The sequence below is a fragment of the Prionailurus bengalensis genome, chromosome C1, assembly GCF_016509475.1.
Source record: "Prionailurus bengalensis isolate Pbe53 chromosome C1, Fcat_Pben_1.1_paternal_pri, whole genome shotgun sequence".
Taxonomy (NCBI): domain Eukaryota; kingdom Metazoa; phylum Chordata; class Mammalia; order Carnivora; family Felidae; genus Prionailurus; species Prionailurus bengalensis.
The window spans coordinates 112,962,977-112,990,739 of NC_057345.1; the positions used below are offsets into that span (position 1 = coordinate 112,962,977).

At 35.5% G+C, this 27,763-nt stretch overlaps 1 long non-coding RNA gene across 1 annotated transcript; it reads left to right on the forward strand.

Moving 5' to 3' along the window:
* The first annotated feature begins 5,417 nt into the window (after nt 1-5,417).
* On the forward strand, nt 5,418-27,363 carry LOC122481235. The gene is made up of 2 exons (XR_006296793.1): nt 5,418-5,772; nt 26,266-27,363. It is a non-coding gene; the product is annotated as an uncharacterized LOC122481235 (long non-coding RNA).
* The last annotated feature ends 400 nt before the right edge of the window (nt 27,364-27,763 follow it).

Sequence of the window (27,763 nt, forward strand, 5' to 3'; positions counted from 1 at the left end):
TGGTGAGAATTTAAAATGTATTCTTTTGGCAAATTTCAAATATATAATAAACATTGTTAACTATAGTTACTTACTGAATAATAGATCACCAGAACTTATTCATAACTATAAGTTTATATCCAACATCTCATTTCCTCACCACACCCCATACTCCAGCCCCTTGGCAACTACTGTTCTACCTCTGATTTTCTGTGTTTGATTTTTTTTTTTAGATCCCACATATAAGGGATATCATGCAATATTTACCTTTCTCTGTCTGGCTTATTACACTTAGTTAGCATAATGCCCTCAATGTTCATCCACGTTGCTGCAAATGGTAAGATTTCTTTCTTTTTTTATGGTTGAATAATATTCTGTATATGTATATATTCTTCTTTGTCTCACATTTTCTTTATCCAGTTATCTGTCAACAGACACTTAGGTCGTTTCCATGTCATGGATATTGTGATATTGACAACATGGGGATACTGTTAATTTTTCTCCTTCTTTCTTTCTTTCTTTCTTTCTTTCTTTCTTTCTTTCTTTCTTTCTTTCTTTCATTGTTTTTCTTTCTTTCTTTCTTTTTTATCTTTCTTTCATGAGACAGCATGAGTGGGGGAGGGCAGAGGGAGAGGGAGAGAGAGAATATTAAGTAGGTTCCATGCCCAGCATGAAGCCCTATGCAGGGCTTGAACTCACAAACCATGAAATCATGACCTGAGCTGAAATCAAGAGTCAGATGCTTAACCGACTGAGCCACCCAGGTGCCCCTAGATAGTTTTTCTAGTTAGTGATTTCATTTCCTTATGCCACAAAATAGGATTGTTGGATCATATGGTAGCTCTATTTTTAATTTTTTGAGGAGTCTTTACATGTGGCTGCACCAATTTATATTCGCACCAAAGTACGTAAGAGTTCCATTTACTCCACGTCCTCGCCAGGACTTGTTACCTCTTTTCCTTTTAATAATAACATTCTAGCAGGTATACTATAATATCTCCTTGTGGTTTTGCTGCTAATTAGTGATGTTGAGTGCCTTTACTTGTGCCCATTGTCCACTTGTCTATCTTTTAAGTTTTAATTTTGTCTGTTTTTTATCTTTTAATTTTAATTTTTAATTAAAAAAATTTTTTTCCCATTGAGTTGTATAAGTTCCTGAGATATTTTGAATACTAACCCCTTATCTGATACATGGCTTGCAAATATTTTCTCCCCTTTCATAGCCCCTTTGTTCTGCTGTTTCTTTTCTGCAGATAAGCCTTTCAGGTGGATGTAGTCCTACTTGTTTATTCTTGCTTTAGTTGGATGTGCTTTTGGTGTCATGTCTAAAAAACTGTTGCCAAGAGCAATGTCGAGGAGATGTTTCTCTGTGTTTTCTTTGAAGAGTTTTACAGTGTCAGGTCTTACGTTTAAGTCTTTAATCCATTTCAAGTTAATTTTTTGTGAGTGATATAAGATAGGGGTCCACTTGTATTCTTTTGCGTGTGTATATCCAGTTTCCCCAATACCATTTATTGAAAAGAGAATGTTTCCCCCACTGAGTGTTTTTTTCAGCTCCCTTGTCAAATATTAGGTGATTGTACATACACAGATTTATTTCTGGGCTTTCTTTTATTTGTGTATGTTTTATGCCAGTATATTATGGTTTTGGTTACTATAGCTTTGTTGTATAGTTTGAAATAAAAAAGTATGATGCCTCCAGCTTTGTTTTTCCTTATGAGAATTTCATTGGCTACTGGTTCTTTGGAGGTTCCAGACAACTCTTAGAATTGTTTTTTTCTATTTTTGTGAAAAAATGCCGCAGGAATTATGATACGACTTTTATTGAATTTAAAGATTCTTGGGATAGAATGGACATTTTAACGATATTAATTCTTCTGATCAATGAACGCAGGATACATTTCCATTTATTTGTGTCTTCTTAAATTTCTTTCATCAAATTCTTACAGTTTTCCATGAACTAATCTTTCACCCCATGGTTAAATTTATTCCAAAGTGTTTTCTTCCTTTTGATGTTCTTGTAACTAAGATTATTTCCTTTCTTTCTTTTTCAGATATTTCATTAGTGACTAAAGAGGGACTGTCCCTCCCTGGGTTAGGTCAATTCCTAAAGATGGCAAGCAATGTGCCCAAGGAATGTACCTTTCATATAGAGATGAACCAATACAGAGCCTATAAGCTTCCCACCTCATCTTCTTTATTGGGTTCTTACACTCCAAGACAATGTTCCCTTTATCACCCCAGGGCGAGGTAGCACACAACTAGAGAGAGCCTCTGTGCCCAAGAGCATGTTGAAATTATTCAACCTAGCCAATCCTAAATTTGGTTGGCTTGCCTTGCACTTCTTTTCTCAGGAAACCATAATAAAACCTCTCACCCACATTTTCCCCTCACTGCCCTTGATTGCTGACCAATTCTGGTGTTTCTCCATGTAGTCTTGCATGGTGTAGATAGCATGACCCCACCTCTTAGTTATTGTGAGTAACAATACTGTCTTTTCAATTGTAGTCATCCTTTGATCTTTTGGTTTCATCACACCTAAACAATAATAAAAACCACATTTTAAAACATCCTCACACTTCTTTTTACTAGCAGAATTCCTCCTATGTAGAAGGTTGTAATGCTATTTTCCTTCTCACTTTCCTCATTAGAGGTAGCCATGGGATCCAGTTCTGGTGAATGGGACAAAAGAAGTAAAAGAAGACTGCTTTTATGAGGCATCTGGAAATGTTATTTCTACTAAATAAAATTAAGAGATGCTGGGGAAAAAATTATTCTCTTTAGTGTATGGACCGAACACAATTGTCTTAGGATGTGATGTCTTAATGTGAATTGTCGTCTTGCAATCAAGGAGCAACATATCTCAAAATGAAAATCAACCCATTGAGGATTATGGCAGAGGCAGGAAGGAAAGTGCCTAAGTCTCAGAAGACAGTATTGAACAGCTGAGCTGTCAGCACAGAGCCTGACGCGGGCTCAAACTCATGAACCGCGAGATCATGACCTGAGCTGAAGTCAGATGCTTAACTGACTGAGTCACCCAGGTGCCCCAGATCCTCACATTGTAAGCCAATTTTTTATAGCATCTTCTGCAACTTCTAACCAATGACATCCTAAGTGCTACAATCTGCTTTTTAGAAGATTATAGGGTTTTCTTCAAGATAATTAACATGGTACTTGATTTCTCAATTGGCTTCCAATGTGCTTTTTTTGCCTGAAATGAATACCAGAATCTCTAGAAGAAAAAAAATCTATGAAAAAGTGAAACTCCTCATGAAATATTTCCATCATCCATAACAAAACTTCTCATAAGCTTTTAACTTAGGAAAAATTAGAAATTTATACAGAACGAAGAAATGAATATGGTTTATTATAGATGGCTATGAATGAGTTAACTACTATATACAGTGCTCTTTATATCTTTTGTTTTGACAAGCATAAGAAATAAACTTTATAAATTTATATGTTAAAAATGTCTCTAGCAACACTAAACTTAGAAGTATAGATTGAAGAGGTAGATTTTTGTGGTGGTTAAAACCAGAGTCCCTGGAGATAGATGATTTCAATTTATAATCCTGGTTTAGCATCTTTCTATGTGTAAAATAATGGGGAAAGAACTCAGATTGTCTTAGTTGTTCTTTTGCATTTTGAAATGGAATGATGACATATAGTACTATATATTTATATATTCTCTACGTATGTCCATACACACACACACACACACACACACACAACCAATATACGTATAGTATATATAGTAATTGTATATATAAATTTCCTTAAGACACCAGTAGAAGCTTAGTAAGTGCTGAATGTATTAGCTATTATAATTATCAGCTATATTTTTACCTGCTATTCATCTGTTTTGCCCTACTCATCACACAAGATAAGACCCTTCAAGAAATGCTGGTTAAAAAAAAAAAAATATATATATATATATATATGTTTAAGAAGTATAGTTTTCTTTATAAGTTTAATCCTTTATATTTGGTCCATGTCAACTTGATCTTCTACTTCACAGTTTAATTTTTTCAAGCAGGGGTATTGGTGTCAGCCCCAGAAGTTCAATAATTTTGATAGATAATGTTTTCCCTTATTGGTTTTATTTAAATGTCAAAATATTCTTTGCACTGAATTCCAGCTCAGGGAGAGATAAAAGACTAAAACTTGGTAGACTAATATGAGTACACCAAAACCAGGCTTCTGGGAATCACTGCTGCACATTTATAGCAAATTTCCTTACAATAAAACCAACCTCTAAATCACTGTCTTTTTACCTGTTATGTCACCTTAGAGAGCCCAAGACTACATGACCATTACTATAACCAAGCACCTACTGTACACCAAATACTATGCAAAGTGTTTGATCTGCATTAGCCGATTCTACAAGAAGCTTATGTGGTACATGTGGTTCAGGGGAATCCAGCCAGTTGTAGCCAGTAAGTTGTAGAGCCAGGAACAGAACAAAGTGTTTTTGTCCCCAGTTTTTTCCCCATGAAATCTTACCAAAATATTTTTTTATGGTTGATTTTTGGTAAACTACACACAACATAAAATCTACCATTAGAGACATTTAGTAAATTTACACTGTTGTGCAATTATCAACACATCTAGTTCAAGATCTTTTGCACTACCATTAAAGGAAAACTGCCACTCATTATGAACCACTCTTGGTTCCCCCTCCCCACTATCACTGATAGCCACTGATCTTCCTTCTGTTACTATGAGTGCTCCTATTCTGGATATTTCACATACATTGAATCATACAATTATTTAATGGCCTTTTCAATTAGAACTTATTTGAAATATAGAAAGTCTATAGGGGATCAAATTATTGAAACGTCTTACTGTAATAGAGAATTTTGTAGATATCTTAGTAAAATAATTTTGATCTTGAGTACTTAACTTAATTTACAACATGAGAAAAGCTGCCAAAAAAGCATGAGATTTGGAACAAAGGGGTTTGAATCTAGGATCTATTTCAATTATCTGCTGACTTTGTGATGCCAGGGAAATAATTCAAGATAAGATTCTAGGGGCTACAGAGCAGTCAGTCTATATCATTTTGAAGTCTAGTCTTAGAATGCTTCTCCCTAGTACTCTATGTTCTAAAACAAGGCTTAACTCTGGTAGCAGCCGCTGGGTAGCACCATCCCTCTTTGTCCTGAGAATCAGCACTAGTTTTACAAATAATATTAAAAATAAATAAAGAGATGACTAATTATATAACATGATTTGAGGGTCATCATAAGACCTGTGCCACCCCAAATATATTCACAGTCAGATTGTCCTCTGTAGCCAAAAATTTGCCTACTAAACTCATCCTCTGAATCCACTGAATAGAGGCATTGTTTCCACAGAGTCATGGTTAGACTGTGCTTGTGTTGTCTAGTTGCTAATTAATATGCTTTTACACTTTGTGTCCTGTGAAGAGACCATTTTCAGCCTAACGTTTGTAACGTAACACCATAACTACAATCAAGTTCTGCCTCTCCTAGGAGAAATAGCATGACTCTGCTGCCTGACTTCTGAGCATCTCTGCCTGAACATCTGAAAACCCTGGTTGCTACCAGATCAAGTCATTTTGTCATGTCCATTAGGCCTGGTTTGCGCTGTTACTGTGGCCAGTGTGAAAGCAAAGGTCTCAGCTTCCCGCAACTCTGATCTCAATCCTTCTGATTTCCTTTAATTTTTTACTGTGATGGATGCTAGAGAGTGTATAGCAAATCCCTTAAGAGCCTGGACTGTGACACCTGCAGTGTGTTCCTTTATGTCTGGCCTTCCATGTACAAGGTAAGTGTCTGTGAGCAAGTTGCCTTTCTTCACCTCGGTATGACTCTGTTTCTCACTTGTACAGTGGAAAAAGAAGGAAATTTTGTTGACACACATCTCTGAGAAGGTGTAACTCATTTTACCAAGATGTGCATCAACATGATTAATTTAATAGAAGTTTTGTGTTTAAACTGGCATTCAGGCAAGATTGTACATAATAACTTCAAGGGGAGGTTGCAAATATGAAAAAGGAAAATGCTCTGAATGAAATGATAGCTAGTGTTCACAGCACATGCAAGATACAGAAACTATAATCCACATTTAACAGTGAGAAAACTAAAGCATAAAGAGGTTAATAGGCCCAAGGTCAACAGCTGGTGAGTCATAGGTCTAGGATTTGAACCAAGGCAGTTTAGTTCCAGAGCCTGTGATATCAGAAATTTGGATGTATTTCCTGAACAATTCATCTAGAACAGAATTTCAATATGGTTTATATTATTGGTTATGGTAAAGCTGGGTCCAATGGGAGTTAATAAGGAGGTCAGTTTCTGCATGTTCTAAAAATGCTAACAATGAAACTGTGGTACACCCAGGAAGAAATAAATTCTGAAGCAGTAAAGGTGTGCAAGCAGAGATTGGAACATAATCTTTGGGGACTGCAGTAAAAAGTGTTCCTGCACTAAAAATGGCAGGTGAGTTTGGTAAATCTTGGGTTTCTTCCAAAGATTCTATGAATGCGGACCTCAGTATTCTGGACTAGATCTGGCATTTTCTGCAGGATTCCCTATACACAGCCTTCCACTGAAACATTCATATGCATCAGTTCTAATCTTCAACATAGATCTGAAAAAGCCTGCTGTCATTCCCATTTCACGGAGGGAGACATTGGTCTCAGATACATACACAATGAGTAGAGTGGTGGATATTATCTCAGGCTTCCTAATTCCAAAGCTCATGCTCTTTAATAGCCACTTTTGTGTTTGAATTTCTCAACAATAGCCCCAAAATGAGGCATCTGCGCAGGAAGACTTGCCTGATTCATTCCTTACTGTGTTCTCTTTAATTGTTGTAATATTAATGTAGATGAGGGTGGTGATAGCATTCATAATTATAATTTGAATACCACCCTAATTGGCTTTTATTGCTTCTTGGGAATGGGTCAGGGTTGTACATGGAATATTTAAGTTGAAATGTCGTTTCCAATACTTAATAGAATCCAATTAGGATTTTATTGATTAATTAGTGTCTACATGAAGCATTCTATTTTCCAAAGGCCAGTAATGCGCCTGACTGTTCCCTAAATGTTAACATATTCAGATAATTATAACTGCATCATACTTGCTGCTTAGATTGCTTGAGTTATTTGCCTTTACTGGAGTTTCAGATTCAAGTAAAGCAATCTTTTAAAGTAAAAATGATATTTAAATAACCTGAACTAATCGTTATGGAAAACCTCTCTTAAACATTCACTAATTTATGGTTATAAACGTGCTAGCATCTTTCTACACAAAGGCTCATTTGCAAATCCTTTAAAGGTGACAAAGATGGGGTGGGTAAAAGGGCAGACTGTATAGCCAATGAGGGACCCTAAAATATTGCAGTGCTTTAGGGTTGGATGTATTAAGGAATTTCAAATTTCAAACAACTATACAGTGGCATGTATGAGAAACATAGGTTTAAAAATCAGACCAAGTATTATCCAACGAGTGGTGTTCAGTAAAATTCCGTGTCATGTAGGAATGGTTTGTTATTATCACTTGCTTCTCTAAAATCACACGAGCTGACACTGGATGGTACTCAGTGCCTGAAGAAAGTCATGTGAGTAACTGGAAGAGATTAGGAAGAGGCAAAAAAGCATGAAACAACTTTTGTTTGTTGGACCAGTGCCCATCTGTACTGGGTCATTGCTTGGGTCACAAATGGACAGACCAGCAAAAAAGTAGTTATATATTGTTATGAGGCAAATTACAAGAATGATATATCTGAGACACATATAAGTCCCAAATTGTACTCTGAAGGAAATTAAGACACTGATGTTTGAAATATTTTCTAGTTGTATTTAAAATCAATATTGAGCATTTATTATGGAAAAATATTTTGCCAATTGCACACATATGTGGAAAGATAAATGTTCCTAAGATGCATGTGCCAGGCTGTACCATATACATGACAATGCAATGTAATATACTATTACCACAAAATGTAGTATGGTTATCCTCATGTTACATAAAAAGATGGTAATAACTTAGACAAGGTTAAGTAACTTGCCCGAGATTATCCAGTTATGTCCAAATTACAAAGTCTGTCTTTATTAGAACAATCTGGGATTAACAATAATAATACCAGTAATAATTACAAAAACAGCAAAATTCTGGGGCCATGCCTTTCCAGTAGAAACACAATCTGTGGCAGTGAGATAAGCCACTTATAGTGAATTAGTTAGAGTTCTCCAGAGAGACAGAACCAACAGGATGTATGTATATGTAAGCACGCACACACACACACACACACACAGATATATTATCAGGAATTGTGTCACACAATTATGGAGGCTAACAGGTCCCAAGATTTGCAGTCATCAATCCAGAGACCCAGAGAACCTGTGGTGTAAACCTCCAGTCTGAAAACCAGCAGCTTCAAGACCCAAAAGCCAATGTTAACATTTGTGTAAGAAGGCAGGAAAGGACCCCTGTCCTGGCTCAATAGCCAGACAGAAGTTCCTCTTGCTTGAGAGTGGGTCAGCCTTTTTGTTCTATTTAGCCTTTGTTCTATCAGCCTTTAACTGATTGGATGAGGGCCACTCACATTGGGGAGGACAATTTGCTTTACTCAGTCTACAGATTCAAATGTGTATCTCACCTAGAAATATCCTGACAGAAACACACAAAACAATGTTTGCCCAAGTATCTGGTCACCGCTTGTTCCAGTCAAGTTTCCACGTAAGATTAATCATCACATGCCATTTTGGAAATCTCCCTAGGTTATTTATATTCATAAGGGCCTGAACCCCCTGGAATATCCCTACCATTGTATTCATTAGGTCTTAAATTTGTCCATTGAAATTACTTGAAGGGATTCAATAGTGACTTATGCCTTTGTTCCCATCCCTAGGAATTCTTCTTTAATTAATATGATTTTAATGTGTAGTCAAGCCTGAGACTAAGGTTATAGCCACTGTTCTGAAATGAAGCTGGTGGCCTTCTGTTCCCAGCTACCAGGCATTGTGGTCTTCCTGCCCCTCTTGGATGGCGTGCCACGGCCAGGGATTGTGGTCGTTCTGGCCCTCTCAGATGGTGTGTCACTGCTCACTCCATACTGAGAAGTCGCCAGGGATCAAATTATACCCACAGCTTTTAGACTCATACAAGAACAGTCCTGACATATCTTTTGGCTATCTCCATCCCATTGCAAGGAGAAAGATCTTCCCCCAAGGGATTTCAGACCTATTTCCCTTTTGCACAGAGAGAAGGAAAATGTTCATCTTTGTCCTTTAAGCCAATACTTTATGAGTTGCCAATGACACTGACACACTAGCAAATTGCTGCTCCAGAGAAATTCAGGAATGACAGTCATTGTTTCTAAATGTATTTCATAGGTTTTCCACATCAGCACACTTGCTGAATGGAGAAATTGCATGCAGTGGCCTCTGCTTGTATTATATTTGCAGTGACTGTGTTTAAAGAGTATGTGTTTGTACACAGGTAGGGAGAGTGGATCAAAGGTGCCTGGGTCACACCTATCCCATGTTCAGCAAGAAAAATGATCAGTAATTTGTGCATGTCATGTGCTCAACAATTGTGCATTAATAATATCAGCTCCTACTTTTGAGCATCTTCTATGTGGCAATCATGGACAAATGCTGTGAGTAACCTCTGAGTATGAGTTGGGTCTCTATTCTCATAAGAACATACAGCACACAATGCACCATACACAGGTTCATGTAAAATAAGTTGAGAAAGGATATGCTAGCATGTGGGAACCACAGGGATAGGAACACACCAGCGAAAGATGGTTGGAAGAAATTGGACTAAGTCCATGTTTTTAAAAGTGCAGGTTGTGGGGGCATCTGGGTGGCTCATTTGGTTGAACATCAGACTCTTGATTTCAGCTCAGGTCATGATCTCTGGTGTGTGGGATTGAACCCCGTGTGGGGCCTGCACTGACATCATGGAGCCTGCTTGGGATTCTCTCTCTCTGCCCCTCCTCTGCTCATGTTCTCTCTTTATCTCAAAATAAATTAAAAATATTTTCACAAAATAAAAAGAAAATGAAAGTGCAGATCAGGATATGGTAGGGAAAAATGGTGACAGAACCTTCTAGGCAGAGTACGACTTGAGCAAAAATCTGAGATTGAAGAATGAAGGCAAGAGGTGGGCAATGGAAAGACTTGCCTCTGGCAGAGAAGTCTGGAGGAGTTGGCCAGCCATGGTGTGTGTATCTATATCTATATCTATCTATATCTATATCTATATCTAATCTATCTATATCTATATCTATCTATATCTATATCTATATCTATATCTATATCTATATCTATATCTATATATCTATATTTGTATATCTATCTATAGATATCTACACACATATGCATACATATATATACATATACATACTTTTTTTCCATAAAAAATAGCAGAAACCCATGTTAGTCTGTACCTATCTCTACCATAGTTCAATTAGCCATTCTTATATTGGTCTGCTTATTCATCTTTTTCCCCAACTAGAGTGTCAGTTTATTTTTAGAAAAGGTTTCATATTAATCTGTATATTTCCACTTCTAGTTTAGTATCTAGCATAGAGTAGGTGCTCAACAAACCAATGCTAAGTGAATGAATGAATAAATGAATGACCTGTTGCGTGGATACAGGATTCAAGTAATTTACTTTCCTTTTCATATACCTCTTGAGTGAAAACAATAGTTTAGGGGAAAAAATGTCAGTTTTTATAGCAATACTGCATTTGTTATTGTATGTGCCAGCTATTATTATAAATAAATAGTGTATGTCTATACTAGCCACTCACTAGTTGTTGTTTTTTAAATTTATTTAAAAAGATCAAAAAAATTACCACTAGATTTTGACTTGAATTGTAGGCAAAACACTTGTTGGCTTGTAAAAGCTCTGTCTCCACAGCAATGAGGGCAATGAAACAATGTTTAGGACAAAATTTAGTTTTTGAGGTCTGCCTGAATTATATTTTTTCTGCTTTGATTTATTGGACTCTTCTTAGCGCTTCATTATAAACATGTATTTCTTTGGTGCTCGGTCAGTAGAGCATGCAACTTTTAGTGTCAGGGTTGTGATTTGAACCCCACATTGGACATGGAGCCTACTAATTAAAAAAATGTATTCCTCCACTTCAGCATTGGGTAAACAAAGATGAGTAAGTCTCTCTCCCTCTGGTGCCCAGTGGGAGTCAGGGAGGGTATTGGTCAGTGTCAATAATAAACAGTAAACACACAAAAGATTTAAACACATATTTTTTAAAGTTTATTTATCTACTCTGAGAGAGAGAGAGTGAGTGAGTGAGCAAGGGGCATAAAGAGAGAGAGAATCCCAAGCAGGCTCTGTGCTGTCTGCACAGAGCCTGAGACTGGACTTGATCCCACGAATCATGAGAACATGACCTGAGCCAAAACCAAGAGCCAGCCAGTTAACCAATGAGCCACTCAGGCACCCCAAACATATTTTTGTTTTAATTGAGGTAAAATTTGCATACAATGAAATGCACAGGCTGTAAGTATACAGTTCAACAAGGTTTAGTAATAAGTACAACCGTGTAACTAACACACAACAATCAAGGTATAAAATATTTCTATCAACCAAGAAGTTGGAGCCATATTGTACGCACAAGGTGGAAGTATGTTACATGTTTTATGACTCTATTTAAATGGAATAATTTTTTCACTGAGGTTTCCAGTTATTTCCTGCTAGTATAAAAATACTGTATCTCACAATCTTGAGAAATTTACTTATTAGTTGAGAAATTTCTTTTGTTTTGTTTTTAGGTTCCTTAGGGAATATTGATTTGAAGTAGTAGGAACAGATACCCTTGTCTTATTTCTGTTTTTTTTGAGAAAATGTTCAAAATTTCACCGTAAATATATATTAGCTGTAAGGATATTGTAGATATGCCTTATCCTATCAAGAAATTTCCCTTCTTTCCCATTTTTCTATTTTTATTATGGATGGATAGCGATTTTTATCCAATGGTTTTCCTACATCTGTTGAGATAATTATTTCCTCCTTTACTCAGTCAATGTGCTAAATCAGTACATTTTTGAATGTTAAATCCACCTGACCACCTGGGATAAACACTATGTGGTTATATAATGTACTATTATTTTTTATATATTCCTAAATCTGTTTGATAATATTTAGTATTTTTTTTTTTTTTTGCTATTGCTGTTTACATTCAGAAGAGTCTTAGTCTGTAATTTTCTTTGTAAGGACTTTCTCAAGTTTTGGTATCAAAATTTCCTAGCTTGATATCCTTTTCAGAAAAGAGAGTGTCTAAAATTTCCTTAGGTTCAGTATTATTTCACTCTTAAACATCTAATAGTATTAGCCAGCATAATTATTTTGTGTTTTCTTTCTGATGAAGTTTTTAATTATGAATTCTTTCTCTTTCTCTTCTTTTCTTTTCTTTTCTTTTCTTTCACTTAGATTTTTATTTCTTATGAGTCAGTTTGGTAATTTCTGTTTCTCGAGTAATTGGTCCATTCTCTGAATTGTCAAATTTAATTACAAACAGTTGTTCAAAACTGTTATTTATTTTACTTTTAATGTCTGTAAGATGTATAGAGATAATGTTTATTTTATTTCTAATTGTGATAATTTTTTTTATCTTTTTTTAAAAAAATCTCATTAGTCTTGCTTGAGAGTTTTCATTTTATTAATATTTTAAAAGAACCATCTTTATCCATGACTTTTTCTATTTCTGTTTTTAAGATAAAATGAATTATGTTCTTATTTTTATTATCTTCTTTTTTTTCATCTTACTTTGGGTTTAACTTCCTTTTCATTTTTAGCTTCTTAAGACAACTAATTTTAAACCATCCTTTTCTTTTCTAAAATAAGTATTGGGGCGCCTGGGTGGCGCAGTTGGTTAAGCGTCCGACTTCAGCCAGGTCACGATCTAGCGGTCCGGGAGTTCGAGCCCCGCGTCAGGCTCTGGGCTGATGGCTCAGAGCCTGGAGCCTGTTTCTGATTCTGTGTCTCCCTCTCTCTCTGCCCCTCCCCCATTCATGCTCTGTCTCTCTCTGTCCCAAAAATAAATAAACGTTGAATAAAATAAGTATTTAAAAATATAAAATTCCCTCAATTGCTACTTTGACTGCATTCTACAAGTTCTGTTATGCTGTATTTCTGTTATAACATGAGTTAAAGTTATTTAAAAACATTTCCTTATATGTCTTGCAATTAACTTATTACACAATTATTATTGTGAAGTGTCTTGTTTAATTTCCAAATATTTGGGAATTTTTCTAAGTGTGCTATTGTAACTGAATTATATAATAATTATGTTCTGGTCAGAAGTTGTATTATGAAATATTCCAATCATTTAATAATTTGTTGAGATTTATTTTAATGTCCCAATATGTAATCTATCTTAGTTTTTTTAAATGTATTTTTATTTTTGAGAGACAGAGAGAGAGCACAAGCAGGGGAGGGCAGAGAGAGGGAGACAGAGGATCTGAAGCAGGCTCTGCGCTGATAGCAGAGAGCTAGATGTGGGGCTCGAACTCACAAATATGAGATCAATACCTGGGCCAAAGTTGGTTGTTTAACCAACTGAGCCACCCAGTCACCCCTGTAGTCTATCTTAGTGAGGATTCCAGGTGTAATTGAAAAACAATTTACATCTGTCAGATGTCATGCTCTATAAAGTCTAATAATGTCAGTTTGATTAACAGTGTTCTTCAAATGTATATTGTTATTATTTTCCTATTGTTTTTATTGGTTACTGAGAGATTAAAATTACCTGGAGGTCAGTGCTCACCTTACACCAATTAAATCAGAATCACTGGAAATGCACCCTTGACCTCAAGTAATTATAATGTGTCAGCAGGGTTGAAAACTACCAATTTAGAAAAAAATGAAATTCTTATTGATGCTATATTTGTTGACAAAAATGCCTTTTATAATTATGTTGCTTCAATGTGTACAAAATAGATATTTAAACTTTGATTATAGCTTACTTATAGTATAGAACTGTAAAAGCAAGATAAATATAAGAATTACATAAAAGGCACAAAACCAATATTCAAATTAACAAAATTAATTTAATGTCTTATGGATTGTGTTTTGCTAAAACAACATTGCCAGTGTTGGCTTTAATAGTGGAAAGATGTGGCTTCAGATTTTGTTCTATATTTAATTTCCTTTTACATTTTGAATTCAATAATACTTATGCAGAGATCTTTCCTATAACTATGTTGTACTAAATTGTATTGATAACAGCATTATTATCTGGTTAAAAAAAATGATCATTTTCTGTCCTTAACCAAAGTTTTGCCAGCAAGCAATCCTTGAAGGCTAATATTAATGAATGGTAAGTCCAAATCTTAATATTTAATATTTTTTCTATATTATGACAGATTTTTACTTTTATTCATTTGTAGAAAAACAAAAGTATTCTTAATAAAAAAGCAAAAACACCATATATATTGAAAGAACTGTTCCCCATTTGTGGTGGATTCAGCTCTCTGCTACCCATTGATCCTTCCCTTTGCCATTAAATGCCTGATCATTGTAGAACCTGCCTAAAATTTCCAGAATACTGTCCAAAAAAGAAATTTTGAGGCTGTTTCTTGGAGGTGAGATGACACTCATATCTGTGTTCATTGACCCCTGCCACTGCAAAGTGTCATTGTTGACTCACATTTATAGTTTCTGAAAAACTGGGAGTCTCTTGCTCCAAATGGTCCCTAGTCACACAACCATTGTTTTGTCAGGCAAAGGACAATGCTAACTAGCAAAGATGGTGACCTTATTGGACATGAGACAATAAAGATGTCCAAGCTTACCTGCCAATAGCAAATCCTGTGCTACTGTGATTATGTTAGTGTGTGTACCAAGGATTTGATAAGGTCTTACAGTTACTACGTACATCACTTAATAACTCTGTTAAGTTGTTTGGTCTAGTTGAAGATCAAATTATGATTATACTGTTATTAAAATCTGTCTCAATGCAATTGTTTATGGAATAGGAACAAGACTCCTTCTTGCTTAGTTATTTCTGTATGTGCTACTAGTAAAACTTTGGCAAGAGTAAAACAGTGATAAGAGCAAAGTAATGCCTCACCTCTATCAGTTCAACCAGAGAAGCAGAAAGACTAGTTTACAACATAATGGGATTTATTGCAGAGGATTAGCTGACATAATTGTAAGAGCTGGTTAAATCACCTCCAGAAGACTATTGTCTTTGCTTCTGAAACTAGAGCTTGAAGTCCACCTGACAGACATGCAGAAAGAAAAGACGGAATCAAAGTGGGAGCTGTCAAGTGTAAACTGAACCTACATCAGGAGCTAAAATCCCAAAAGGAAAGACCAATATCTTCATCAGTTCTCATTGTCTCTGACTTTGGAACTATGGGTATTCTTCAGAAGCCTGGACCTTTCATCACAGAGCTAAGCATACACATGCATCCCAGGAGTTGGGAAGTAAATGTATCTTAAAAAGTGATGCAGACCTTAGAATCTTGGGTCTGAATTAGATCATAAGGTGGTCATAAGATGATCCTGAATACAGAATTATAATTTTTTTTATATTACCAATGAAATAAAAACAAAGCAATTAAAACTACTGTGGTTTGCGTCGGAATTGTCATAGCAATCACAGAACCCAGTTTGAAAATCAATTGCTTCACATTGGTGATACTAAATTAATTTAGACAATAAACCCCATAAACAATTTCAGAGTTCTGATCTGTGTGGGGAAAAAAATGATAAGATCTGGAGCTGCAACATTAAATCAGAGGCTGAGAGGCTGTGTTCACAAGGAGCACCCATAATCCAAGATCAATAATCACGTGTTAACATAAAGTTCTATGGTCAGAGAACAACATAGGATCCAGAGTTTTGGAGAAGATTTATATTTATTTTCTGGGGCTTTGCTGAAACAAACTGGACTGTCTATCCATCTCCCTTTACTCAATTACCACTACAGCCTAACTAGAGAGCTATTTGAATGGATATCCACTCACAGTTGTTTGTGTGATGAATATCCACTCTGAGATTCTCCCTGTTTCATCAGCTGTTGTCAGGGGCTATTTGTGTACCCACTTGCTTAAAACTGAAAAATGGGAACTGGCGTTCTAACAGCTTCTGGTAGATTTTACATAGAGAATAGTTAAATGTAAAATTCCCCTTTAGGTTTTGTACAGCATGGTTTTGTCTCCATTTGGCATTGATGATGTCTGACTCTTGGACTATTTCTCCAGGAGTCATTAAGTTCCAGTGGACTTGCTGAGGTAGATTTTAATGTGGCAAACTATTTACATTGTCTTCAGTAGAAACTTGCCAATTGGCCACATTCATGTTAGAAAGACTGTTTCTTTCTTTTTTTTAAATTTCTTTTCTTGCATTATTAAAATGAATCCCATCAGGTTATGGTGGTATAATTCTTTTCGCATGTTGCTTTATATGGTGTAGTATTTTTTAAGAGGATTTTGCATCAAAACATATGAGTTAAAATAGTCTTTAATTTGCTTCTCTTGTGATTTATTTGATTTTCATGTGAGGATAATACTGACTTCATAAAATTAATTGGAAAGTGTTTAGTCTTCTATTTTTTGATAGAGAATGTTGATAACTGGTATTAATTCTTTTCTAAAAGAAAAGAATTTACCAGTTGAAGGCTTCTGATTCTGGTCTTTTCTTTGTGGGAGGTTTTAAATTAATAATATAGGCATTATAGGTCTATTTTACTAGTATATTTCAAGATTTTTGTCTATTTCATCTAGGTTATCTAATTTGTTGGCATCCAGTTTTTCATAGTATTCTCTTATAATTCTTTTTTATCTCTGTAAAGTAAGTAGTAATGCCCCCCCTTTTTTTCTGATTCTAGTAATTTGAGTTTTATCTTTATTAATGAGCCTAGCTACAGTTTTGTCAATTTTGATGATCTTTTCAAATAACTGGCTTTGGGTTTTGTTGGTGCTCTCTGTTATGATTATATCCTTTAATTAATTTTTGCTCTAATCATTATTTCCTGTGTTAAACTTCTTCAGGTTTAGTTTCCTTTTTTCTCTGAGTTTCTAAAGGTTACAGGATAGATTATTGATGTCATATTTTACCTCATCTTCGTAAGTTTATTTATTTTGAGAGAGTGAGAGCAAGTGGGGAGGGGCAGAGAGAGAGAAAGAGAGAGAGACAGGGAGAGAGAGAATCCCAAGCAAGCTCCGTATCATCAGCTCAGAGCCCAACATTGGACTTGATTGCACAAACCATGAGATCATGGCCTGTGCTAAGACCAAGAGTCAGAAACCTAACTGACTGAGCCACTCAGGTGCCCCAGACTTCATCTCATTTCAATACAGATGCTTACAGCTATATATTTTCTTGTGGGCACTGCTTCAGCTGAATCTTCTATGTTTGGATATATTGTTTTTTACTTTTCCATTTCTGTCAAAGTACTTTATTTTCCAAATTTACTGAGGTATAATTGAACAACAGAATTGTAAGATATTTAAAGAATAACTTGCAATGATCTGTTATATGTATATTGTGGAAAGATTCCTCCTATAAAATTAACACATCTATCGCCTCACATACTTGTCTTTGTGTGTGTGTGTGTGTGTGTGTGTGAATGAGAGAGAGAGAGAGAGAGAACATTTCAGTTCTACTCTCTTAACAAGTGTCAATTATACACTACAGTCTTATTTACTATAGTCACCATGTTCTATATTCGATATTCAAATCTTATTCATTTTAGAGCTGACACTTTGCATCCTTTTGTAAAACTCTCCCTATTTATTACACTTCCTAGCACCTAACAGCCACTTTTCTACTCCTTGTTTCTATGTGTTCGACTTTTCTTTAAGTTCCAAATATAAGTGATTCCATTTAGTATTTGTCTTTCTGAGCATAATGCCCTCACAGCTCATCCATGTTGTAATGTATCTCACATCTTCTTTATCCATTCATCCATTGATGGGCACTTAGGTTATTCTATATCTTGGGTACTGTAAATAATGCTGCAATGAACAAGGGAGGGCAAATATCTCTGTGATATCCTGCTTTCAATCCCTTTGGATACATACCTAGAAGTGGGGTTGCTGGATCATATGGCATTTCTATTTTTAATTTTTTTAAGAGCTTCCATACTGTTTTCCATATTTCATTTCCATACTTCCAATTCACATTCCCTTCAACAGTGAACAAGGGTTATTTCTTCTCCATGTCCTTGCCAGTGCTTATTATCAGTTGTCTTTTTTTTTAAGTTTATTTATTTATTTTGAGAGAGAGAGAGCACACATAAGGGGAGGAAGGGAACAGAAAGAGGGAGAGAGAGAATCCCAAGTAGTCCCCATGCTCAATGCAGAGCCTGATGGGAGGCTCGATCTCAGATCTCATGACTATGAGATCACAACCTGAGCCAGTATCAATATTCGGACACTAATTGACTGAGCCACCCAGGCATCCCTGTTGTCTTTTTGAAATAGCAATTCTAGGGTGCAAGGTAGTCTAACACTGTGGTTTTGATTTGCATTTCTCTGATATTAGTGATCTTGGGTATATTTTCATGTACTTTTTGGCCTTTGGGTGTCTTCTTTGGTAAAATGGGTGTTCAGGTCCTCTGGCCATTTTTAATTAAGTTTTGTTGTTGTTGTTGTTCTTCTTCTTTGTTTTGTTTGGTTGTTTTTGCTATTCAGCTGTATAAATTTCTTGTGTAGCAGTAGATTAAGTATGCCCACAGAGAGAGGTGAACTCATGGGCTTCTATGTTGCCACTTGGACTGGAACCACTCTACCAAAGTTTCTTCTAAATTTCCTTGTGGCTTATTCTTTGACCCATCAGTTGTTGGAACATCTGTAGTGAAATTTCCATATATTTACTGAATTTCCCAAGTTGGCTTCTGTTATTGATTTTTAGTTTCATTTCATGAATTTAGAGAACATGATTTTGTATGATTTAAAACCTTTTAAATTTATTCAAACATGTTTTATGGCCTATGTAGAGAATGTTCCAGTGTACTTAAGAAGAAGGCATATTCTGCTGCTATTGGGTGGACTGTTCTGTAGATATCTGTGAAGGTTGCTTGCTTTAAAGCATTTTTCAAGTCTTCTATTTTTTTTTGCTTTTATTTTCTGTGTAGTTGTTGTAGCTGTTACTGAAGGTAATGTATTGAAGTTCCAAGTATTACTATGAAATTTCTTTCTTTTCCCTTCAGTTCTGTCAGTTTTTACTTCTTATATTTTAGGATTCTTTTCTTTCATGCATATATGTTTATAATCAACTTTTATCATAAAAAAGTCTTTAGCAACATTATTTATCTTTTAATCTCTATTAGGTTTTCTATTGTTACTGTAAAAAATGACCTCAAATTTAATTGCATAAATCTCAAAGTTATTATATTTCAATTCTGGAAATCAGAAGTGCATTATGAGTCTTATAGGATAAATTTAAGCCATCAACTGAGCCAAAGTCATTTTGGAGGTTTTAGGAGAGAATACTTTTTTCTGACTTTTTTAATTTCTAGAGGCCATTTGCTTTCTTTGGCCTATGATCCCTTCCTCCATTTTGGATGCACATCATTCCAGTCAATTACTTCTTACATCATATTTCTTCTTTCTGACTTTGATTCTCATTCCTCAAGATCCATAACACAATCACACCTGCAAAGTCTCTGTCGACACATATTGTAACATATTTATGACTTCCGCGGATTAATATGTGCACTTGGGTGATGGCTATCATCCTACCTACCATAAAATGTATCTTGTCTGATATTAATATAGTCAATCTATTTGTCACTATTTACATGTATCGCTTTTTCCATGATTTTATTTTCAACCTATTTGTATTTTTGAATTAACGTATGTCTCTTGTAGACAGCCTATAGTTGGATAATTTTTTAAGTTCTGTTGCCATTTTCTGCCTTTTAGTAATGTTTCATTAATTTACCTGATCAATCTAATTATTGATAATGTAAGATTTATATCTACTTTTTCCTGTTTCTTTTCTGTATATCTTATGTCTTTTTTCTCCTAATTCTTCCATTATTGTCTTTTATGAGTTCAGTAAATATTTTATAGAGTAGCCTTTTACACTCTTGTCATTTCTTTTAATAGGTATTTTTTAGTTATTTTCTTGGTAACTTCCCTGGGGGTTACCATTCATGTTTTAATATATAACTGTCTAGTTCATACTAACATCAACCTAATTTTTAGCTCTGGCACTTGTGTAGCTTCATTCAATCTTCTGTCTGTAGTGTTATTATATGTATCACATCTTATACATCGTGCACCCATCAACAAAGATTTATAATCATTGCTTTATAAAGTTTTTTTAAAAATATGATAAGACAGGGGAGCCTGTGTGGCTCAGTTGGTTAAGCTCTGACTTCAGCCTAGGTCATGATCTCACGGCCTGTGAGTTCAAACCTCATATCAGGCTCTGTGCTGACAGCTCAGAGCCTGGAGCCTGCTCCAGATTCTGTGTCTCCCTCTCTCTCTGCTCCTCCTCTTATCAATAAACATAAAAAAAAAGATGACAAGACAAAAAGTTACATACAAAAATATATTTATACTATGTTTTATATTGCCTATATATTTTAATTCTTTTCATTCTTCAGGTGGATTGGAGTTACAATCTAGTGGTCTTTTGTTTGAACCTGAAGAACTCCCTTTAGTATTCCTTGCAGGGCAAGTCTGCTGGCAATAAATCCTCCCTGTTCTTGTTTATTTAGGGATGTGTTAATTTCTCCTTAATTTCTGAAGGATAGTTTTATAAGCTATAAAATTACTGGTTGACAACCTTTCTTTTAGCACTTTGAATATACCACCCAACTGTACCTTGGTCTCTATTGTTTCTAATGAAAAACTTCATGAGGATCACTTCTATATGACGAGTCTTATTTCTTGATGCTGTCAAGAATATCCTTGTCTTTGAGTTTTACCACTTTAGTTATGATGCCTAGATGTGAGTCTCTTTGAATTGATCCAACATGCACTTAACTGAGATTTGGGGCTGTAAAGATTAATATTTCAAAATCAAATTTGGAAAATTTTTGGTATTATTTATTCAAATATCTTTGTGCCTCCCTCTTTAACTTTTCTTCTGTGACCCCCATTATACATGTGTCCTTATTTTAGATGGTATGCCATTGATCTCTGCAACTCTGCAATTTTTCTTCATTCTTTTCTTCTTTCTGTTTCTCAGACTAGATAATTGATCTGTTTTCTAGTTCACTGATTCTCCCTCCTTGCTCAAGTCTCAGGTCAAACTCTAGTGAAATTTTCATTTCAGTTATTATAAACTGACAGCAGTGTATAATAAAGAATATGATTCTTTTTATAATTTTTAGAAAATTATAAAATTTTATAAAATTATAATTTTTATAATTTTATAAAATTTTAAATATTTATATTTGAGAGAGAGAAAGTGAGAGAGAGAAGTGCAAGTGGGGGCAGGGCAGAGAGAGGGAAACAGAATCTGAAGCAGGCTCCAGGTTCCAAACTGTCAGCAAAGAGCCCAACATGGGGCTCAAACTCACAAGCCATGAGATCATGAACTGAGCCGAAGTTGGATGCTTAATGGACTGAGCTGCCCAGGCGCCCCTTTATTTTATAATTTTGCTTTCTCTTTGTTGATATTCTTCATTGTGAGAAATATAGTTTTAATACTTTCTTTTAGTTCTTTATATGTGGATTTTAGTCCCTTAAGCATATTTATAATAGATGATTTATTTATTTATTTATTTATTTATTTATTTATTTATTTATTTTCTACTAAATCCGGTGTCTGGGCTTCTTCAGGGATAGTTTCCATTGACTATTAAACTTTGCTGTCTATGAGCCAATATTTCCTGTTTCTTTGCATGTCTTGTATTTTTGTTGTTGAAAACTGAATATTTAAAATCATATTATTTGGCACTTCTGGAGATCAGATTACTTTCCCTGCCCAGGGCTTGTTTTTGCTGCATTTTGTTGTTTTATTGTTATTTGTTTGTTCAATGACTTCTCTGAAAAAATTCTGTATAAAGTCTGTGATGTTTGTTGTGTGTGTTCACAGAAGTCTCTGCTCTATTAGATTTGTGGTCAGCTAATAATTATATAAATATTCTAAAATAGATTGAACCAATGGTTTTCTAAGTATTTTCCAAAGAACTCCATGTGCATATTGAGGCAGGAAGTCAACACTCAGCCTGACATTTGAGAACTCTGATTTAACCTCCATTTCATGGTTGTACAGAGCCTCAAAGTTAGTGCAAGGTCCGATCTTAGGGCTTTCTCAATCTTCTTTTCTTAGTATGTGCACAGCCCAGAGCATGCAAATAACCATATTGGATGGTGCTGGCCCAATGCACATGTGAAACATTATGATATGTGGTTTGAACATCAAGACATAACAGTGAGATTAGTTTTAATTTTTACGAGGTGTCTCATCTGGAGTAAGTAAGTTAACCTCCCATTATTAGGGAATTTCTGTAATTCCAGAAATATGCCAGAGACTTTCAAAGACACTCTGGATATCTTCTTCTCCAGATACGTTTTTTAAGTTTTTTAAAACAATTATTATATAGTTTTCACCAACTGTTGTCCACTGCCTCAGGCAGCTGCAAAGTCAAAAATTTCTTCTCATTGTTTTTTGACAAATGCTCTGGGGAAGCTTTTGCAGCACTGGGTGTGCTCTGAGCCATGTCAAGTAAAGACAGTCTTGCAAGTAGGATCTTCCAATGACTATCAGACAGGTTAAAGTAATGACATTTCTCTGGGAATGACAGTTCTCTGGTTTGAAGGAGGTTCAACACTATCTGACTCTTCGTGTTCCTGCCAGGCTACTAGTTTACAGTGTAATTTCAGCCTACAGTTTTCCAAGGTTACTATGGAGCTGGAGTGGTATGGATGAAAATGAGACTAATGAAAGTACCACGAAGTTTACTGTTATTATTGAATTCAGCTGTTTTCTCTAATAAATTGCTTTGTGGAAACTCTGGTTAATTTCCAGAGTCTTGAAAAAAACTTGGTTCTCACAATTTTTGCTAGTTTTCTAACTTCTTTTATGGAGACAAAAATTCAGAGGTCTTTATTCCATCATTTGTGCTAAGTCTAGGATTGCATTTTGAAAAATGAAAAAAGAGTTGAAGAGAAACAGTGATGCTAGACTGAGGAAAAAATCTGAGTTAAAGAAAATTCTTTCTAAGAAAACTATTGTTTAGGACTTTGTTGTCTATACAGTAGCCACAAGCCACATATATCTGTTTAAATTCAAATTACTAAAATTAAATGAAATTTAATATTCAATTTCTCATTCACAGTAGCAAAATTTGAAGAGTTCAATAGTCACATGGAGCTAGTGACTAACATTTTAAACAGTACAAATTTATAATATTTCCATAATTGATAAATGTTCTACTGGAAAGTGCTGGTCTAGTGTGTCTATAAAGAATCGTGATATGATTTGAACATCGGATTATGAGATTGAGATTGGCTTTAATGTTTATTAGCTGTCTCTTCTGAAACAAGTGACTTAATTTCTAAGTACGAGGGATCTTGAAGCAGTAGGGAATGCCATTATTGAATCAAGAGAATACATGTGAAAGCATCTTAACTCAGATTCCAGCATGTGGTAGTATTCAATACATGTTGCTATTCCTCTCCTATGCCCATATATTTTCACTTTTACTTTCTCTTGAAATACTTGCCAAATAAACTGTCTTATTTCCTGATAACATGGACTACTAGTCTCTCTTTCTTCATGTGAGCAGGTACTTTTAGGTAGTGGAAGAAAATGTCATGGAGTCAACAACCTTCAGGGACAGAGAGGAGGTTACCTTCATTAGAGGTCTATTTATTTATATGTGGGGGGAAGACTGGATCTCAAAGTGGAAGCCCTCTGTTATTTTTATTCATTATGGTTCTAGAAAGAACTATAAAATAGGACAAACCAAGCCCTTTGAGGAGCCAGATCCACCTTTGGTTTGGACCACTCTCCATTCTGTGGCACTACCCTCTCTTTATAAGTAAACCTCACCACTCTCAGCTAGTCTCAGCATATGGTCTGTAAACCTGTTTCCACTTACAGAGACATTTTTCTGTAAGTAAATAATATTTTCTCTTTTATAGTTAAGCATGGAGCTTTTATTGAAAATTTCAATTTAAAAATTTTTTTCTAAATTTCTGTTAGGTAACATAAAGTCAAATGTCAGTTTTTGATGTACAGTTTAGTGATTCAACACTTCCATACATCACCCAGTTCTCATCACAAGTGCATCCTTAATCCCCATCACCTATTTCACCCATCCCCCCACTTACCTCCTCTCTGGTAACCAGCAGTTTGTTCTCTATAGTTAGGCATCTGATTCTTAGTTTGCCTCTCTCTTTTTTCTTCCTCCTATGATCATTTGATTCATTTCTTAAATTTCACATGTGAATGAAATCATATGGTATTTGTCTTTCTTAGTCTGACTTACTTCACTTAGCATAATATTCTCTAATTCCATCCATGTTGTTGCAAATGGCACAATTTTGTTAAATTAAAAAAAATGGTTATTTATTTTGAGGGAGGTGGGTGGAGAGAGGGGGAGAGAGAGCGGGGGACAGAGAATTTCAAGCAGACTCCTTGCTGTCAGCACAGAGCCAGATACAAGGCTTGCACTCACAAACTGTGAGACCACGACATGAGCCAAAATCAAGAGTTGGATCCTTAACTGACTGAGCCACCCAGACACCCCTAGATTTCATTAAATTTAAGAAAATATCACTCTTGGCTTTTTATAACTCTCATTTATTAAGAAACAAGGAATGTATTTACTTCTTTTCTAATAAAAGTATACATTTTCACTGCAACATTTTTTTTTCTTAAAATCCTTAAACTAGAAGACATACAGTGAGACACTAAAAGCCACGGATTCTTTACTGGTGCATCTTAATGGTCACTTCATGTCTGAAGGAAAATGAATATTCCTCATGGGATAACTCCCAGGATTTATGAAGAAAGGACAAGGCTGTCAACAGTGATATAACTTTCCTATTAGGCTAGAATTGCACAGTGAAAGATGGACCTTGGCTTTGCTAGGAACCAAGCTCTCAGAGGAGGTGGTAATAACATGGAACCCTCCCCCAACTATCTTCTGAAAAATAAAAGAAGCTGTGATTATGGTAGCCTCCTGTAAAGCCCAAAGCTATTAAGTCAAATTTCTTTGAAAAAGTTTTGGGTTAGGAGATTCCAAAGAGTAATAAATGCTATACACTTTTCTTGAAGAAAAAAAAAGTGTATATAAACTTTTTTTAGGGAAACAAAACTACTATTTTCATAAACTTACTACATTGTTATTTTATTACTTAATAAACTATGACTTAAACAACTGTCCAGTATTGCTTCAAGATTTTCAACATTTCAAATGTTTTTCTCGACCATTATCTCTGTTCTTCATAACACTTTGAAAGGGATTAAATTTTCTAATAGCTCTGACTATTTAACAAATATAAAGACCATAGAGCAATAGCCAACTACTTGAGCCTGAGGGGAGAAAAGTCCAGCTTTCCTGCCTTATAGTTAAGGAAAGGTGACTTAGCATCATAATTAAGATTTTAAAAAGGTAGCATCATGATTGGTGCTCATCTAAAGGATCCTGTACGTTTGTTGCATGGAGTTTCATGATTTCAAAGCAAAAGAAGGAGTGATGGGGGAAACAACAAGAGGCAAACAGGTAAAAAAACAAACAACACAATTCAGCAGATATGAGATGGGGTCCATTGGGTCTGTCACAAGAGGATGGTTGCACTTTGAATCTGTGCTGGTGCACATAAAGCTCACCATCTCATTGTCTTTGCAGAATCCAGGGTGATAAGAAAAAAATAATGATAAAAGATAATAGAGGAAAGAAGGGTCAGAGAGGGATTTCATTGAGTCTACTTCAGCGAGCATTGAGGCAGCCATTAGGGATTCCCCATTTAATTGATGGGACTTTGGAGTCAAAGCTTATTGGTCAATATTCTCTCCTTTGGGGTGCCTGGGTTACTTAGTTAAGCAACCGACTCTTAATTTCGGTTCAGATCATGATCTCAAGGTTTGTGAGATCAAGTCTTGCACTGGGCCTTGTGCCATTAGTGCAGAGCCTGCTTAGGATTCTCTCTTTCCCTCTCTCTCTCTCTCTGCCCTCCCCTTGCTTGTTCTCTCTCACTTTCAAAATAAACAAATAAATTAAGAAAGCATATTTTCTACTCTGATCTCTAGAAATAGGCAAAAATACAACCCTGTATGATTATCCATTTACTTAGTTACTTAAAAAAAGGCATTTGATAATAACTCTGTTTTGAAACTTTTAACTTCTCTTTTCACCCAGGTTGTTTGCAGCATTTATGGACCTTTGGTATTCCTGACTTACTGATGGTGGATTTACGGTATAATCCAATGGTTACCCCAGTACAAGATGCAGAAAAAAACTCACCCTAACACAGAACATGTTCTTATTATGGTGGAAGCAACAGGCATAGGCTGCTGAGGACCCATATGAAAAACGCATGATGGGATAGATCTTGCTGGTTAAACTGGGGCAGAAGTCAGACTTCTTTCTGGATTATGCCCCGCTCACTCCTTTGGAAAAAAATATTATATTATGGAGAGAGACACAAGACTCATACTAGGAGATTCTAATGAAACTTTGTAATACGAAGAGTTTTTGGAACTTCTGAAAGCCTTGGTCAAACACGTGTGGCTTTAAGTTGAGTTGCAGACCTCTCTATCCTTGCCCTGGTTTCATTGATATTATAACACCAAAAAAAATATTCTGAAATATCTGTCATCCAGATTAATTTCTGAGTTCTCTATATCCTTGTTGCTCAACATGTGGTTTCTGAACCGGCATTGTTGTAATCTCTCACACATTTGTTAGAAAGGTAGACTCTCAAACTTTACTGTAGACTTACTGTATCAGAAATTGCATTCTCAAATGATCTCCTAGTCATTGGATACACATTTGGCAAACAATGATCTATATTACCACAGCATTCCAAGGGGCCATAGGTACTCAGTAGGGAGTTGGTTCTGACATCCAGTCATAATGAGGTGGGTGAGAAACTTCATTAGCCAATGAAAAAGAATGGTTAAGTCAGAAGACCCTGAAAGGTTTTTCTTGTCCATATCTTAAGGCAAATGCAAGCCAGAAGCAAGGAACAGCCTTGGGGAGGAAGAGGGCTTCATATTCCAATGAAGACACATTTGGAGTGATCTTAAATGAGAACCAAATTCATCAGCTTTAATGAAAGTCTGAGAAAGTGATGGAAATTTAAGATTAGTACAAAGTAGGTGAACACTGTTTAAAATTTTCCATCTGGGTCTAGGGAAGAATCTGGGGTAATATCCATTTATGTGCCACACTGCCTAAGAATTCTTTGCTTTTGTGCATGAACACTGTTTGCAGAAATAAACCATTTTCCTTTTTTTTTTTTTTTTGGTGTGTTTGTTTATATTTCAGATATAATCAGGATACTGAAAAAGGATAGTAGCCATTTTCCTTGGTATTGCTACAGAGATCCCTGGTATTTCTATTTCATAGTATTTTGTATGCTTTTTACTGCTGAGTTAGAATGGCAAGACTCCCCACTTTTTTTTACTTTAAGTTACATGAGGCCAACGGGTTTGTTGGTGGTGTTCACCAGCAGGGCTTTTGGAACCCGATGGAACAAATAGCAACTGCTACTTGTTTATGTGCAGAAGGCAAGTGATTCATATGTAGGATAAAGAGTACTATGGTGGTAGGTGAGCAGAGGCTTGAGGCGGCGCAGAGAGGAGGACCTCACTACCATCTGAAAGACGACCAAGATAAGTGGGGGTGCACCCAC